Below are 3,267 nucleotides of genomic sequence, written 5' to 3'. Positions count from 1 at the left end.
ATCCAACTAATCTGGTCTACGTGTCCCAAACAGATAAGGTAGGCTGCTGCTGCCACAGTTTCTTTCCCAAGGACATTTAATCCAAAATTGGCTCCAGTTTATTTAACTTCAGGGCGTTTCTCTCAAGATAATTAACTTGATAGCTGCACCCCCACGAGAGGTTTATGAGACTTTCATGTTACATCATTGCATAAAGGTCTTCAACTGTGCCTGGTATACAGTCGACACTCAATAAATGGTAGGGCATGTGCCCAGCTCTTTCCAGGGTGTCCTTCCAGGGCTGCTTGCTCCAGGCTGTGTACCTAAATATATTTATGAATGGCAGAGCTCAGCAGGCAAGAATGGAAACTAATTGGCTCAGCACACCTCCACCCTTCCCCACTCCTGCCACCTCAAGGTGTCCCTGAGTCTCTCTGTAAGAGGTACCTGTAGAAGGCATTCTGTGGTACAGACATCTGCCAGTTGTGCAGACACAGTTGCCTTCAGTATCACTCTGGGGCATCTGTTTCTCATGTGTAGTTCACTGCCTCGTGTTCTGTGTGACTCTGCTGACCCTGTCTCAGGTCTACCCCATCCTGCCTTCATGTCAGGCTTCCTATTAGCCTACCAGGTTAACTCTCCCAAAGAGCTGGCTACCTTTCTGCAGATCAGTCAGTAGACATCGCCCCAGCTCCAGCTGACTTAGACCACCATCAGAGTTGAGCTTCCTGCTGCTCTCTGCCAGCTGGCTTTGGTGAGGATTGTAGCTCCCGGATCCGTCGGGATCTCAAAAAATCCATGGATCAAGTAAGAGCAGCACTAGGCGAGTTTGCAGCCTGCTTCGCCACGTTACAGCAGCGGTTCTTCCAGCGGTATCCCAGGAGAGTGAAGGAGCTGATCCTGTTGGTCAAGCAGGAGGTAATTTATGCCATTGCCTTGTATCAAGAGGGTCTCAGGCTGGCCTCAAACTCAGGCTACCTCTGCCTTTCAAGTGCCAGGATCAAAGCCATGTGTTACTACACCCCACTGTGTTACCTTTTAATTGACATCATTCACAGCAAACAAATTTTAATAATAATAACAACATACTTTCATCTAATTTGATCTCCTCTTCATCCACAAACCATAATTGAGTATTTTCTCAACCCAAGCACCTAGGGGTCACACAACTGTGGCCCCAGTACTCAAGAAGTGGATGTAAGAGGATCTAGAGTTTAAGGCTAACCTCAACTATATAGTAAGACACTTAAAAAAATCCAGAGACTGATGACTCAGCAGTTAAGAGCACATATTGCTCTTCCAGGGGACCCAAGTTCAATTCCAAGCACCCACTTCAGGCATCTCACAACCAGCTTTAACTCCAGGGAGGTCTCACACCTCTAGCCTATGAAGGCACCTGAACTCAAATTCACAGACACACATAATAAAAAATATTAGGGTGCTGGAGAGATGGCTCCATGGTTGAGAGCACTGTCTAGTCTTCTAGAGGACCTGGGTTCAATTCCCAGCACCCACATGGCAACTCACAGTCATCTATCACTCCAGTCCTAGGGGATCCAATGCCCTCTTCTGGCCACCATAAATATCAGGCACACACATGGTACACAGACAACATACAAACAAAACATCCATACATATAAGTAATAAAAAAATTGAATATATTAAAATAATTTTTAAATTCCAATAACCATCCCCACTAATGAATCTTATTTAAAAGAATGTGATGTGTATACACATGTGCAAGTGCACATATGTGCACATATGAGAGTGTGTTCATGTGTGTGTGTGTGTGCATAAGTGCATGAGAAACAGTATGTGTGCATGTGAGTGTGTCAGAATGTGCCTTAGTGGATGTATGGCAGAGGCCCACACAGGATCAAAATGAGAGGAAAATGAAATAAAATGAAATATCATAAAGTGTGGGTTTCGCGTGTGTCCTGGCGCTCGCACACATGTGTCAGGTGGTGCCGGCTTCCACTCTGGCTTCACAGAAACACTGATCAGAACTGGCCGGGATGTGCATGTGGGCTCACATGCGTGTGTCAGATTTCAGACCTGAGTCAAGCCTGTCACACACGAGTGTGTCACAAGCCAGATGGCAGGGTTCACATGGGTGGGGTTTTCACAAGCATGAGTCTTTGCGCTCAGCAGCAAGTGCTACTCCTTCATGTGTGGCAGGTGTGCGAGGCCCACATCCTTCATTTGTGTTCACGTGTGCTGGGGGGAAACCATGATTGTCACGTGACCTTGGGGACAGATATTGCTAGAGTCACAGGGGGGTCACGCGTATGTCACGTGACATCACAGCTGCAGTCATGGCTTCCACACCAGGTAGCTGAGCTACAGCTGCTGGGGCACTGCGGGGTCGAGAGTGTGCAGCCACCACCTCCCCAACAGCTGCCAGGACCACGTGGTATTGCAGCTTGGATTCCAGGGTCAGGGGGTGGTGCTGGCAGGGTTCGTGTGTGAGGTCAAGGAGCAGCGGGGGTGAGGGGGTCATGGCGCATGATGTGCTTACTGAAGCAGAAGCACACATGCAAGAAGAAGCAGCGATTGGCACCTGGATTGATGTTGGGCGTGAAGTAGAAGGCTTTCCAGAGGGTGGAGCCTACGGGGGACACGTGTGAGACATGTGACAAGAGCGAGTGACCAGGTGACACATGTGTGACCTATTTCACACCATGCAGAACCTATTTTACACATGTGTGATAAGTTTCACACATGTGACATATTTGACACGTGCATGACCTATTTTACACACAGGTAATCTACTCGACACACGTGTGGCATTTCTCATATGCCCGTGACCTATTTCACACTTGCATGTCCTATTTCACACATGTGCCCTGTTTCACACATACGCAATCTATTCGACACACTTTATGACCTATGTCACACGTGTGTGCTCACTGTCCCGCGACCGCCAGTGCACGGCGTTGGTAGGCATTGCAGTAGCGGAAGAGGAACTCAAGCTCTGACTGCGTGTGCATCTCCTGCAGCAGCAGCATCAGGTCCCGGCTGTCGATGAGCTTGCTGGACACAGGTGCTGATGCAAGTATCATTACCCCAGAATCTTGGCATCCATATTGGCCTCTTCAGAATGTAAATGTTCAGCTCCTGGGAATTGGAACCCTATCTCGACTAAGGCAGAGCGTGAGATGGGTTGAATGTATAGGGCCAGAGGGACAAAAAGGAAAATTAAGGCCATATGTAGCCAATATTGCAATGAATTTATGGGGTTGTGACCTATTACAACAATGGAATACCCAAATTAACATTCCTGCTACT

This window comes from Microtus ochrogaster, unplaced genomic scaffold, assembly GCF_000317375.1.
Source record: "Microtus ochrogaster isolate Prairie Vole_2 unplaced genomic scaffold, MicOch1.0 UNK195, whole genome shotgun sequence".
Lineage (NCBI taxonomy): Eukaryota > Metazoa > Chordata > Mammalia > Rodentia > Cricetidae > Microtus > Microtus ochrogaster.
The sequence above is the reverse complement of the archived record's forward strand: the minus strand, read 5'-3'. Positions refer to the sequence as shown.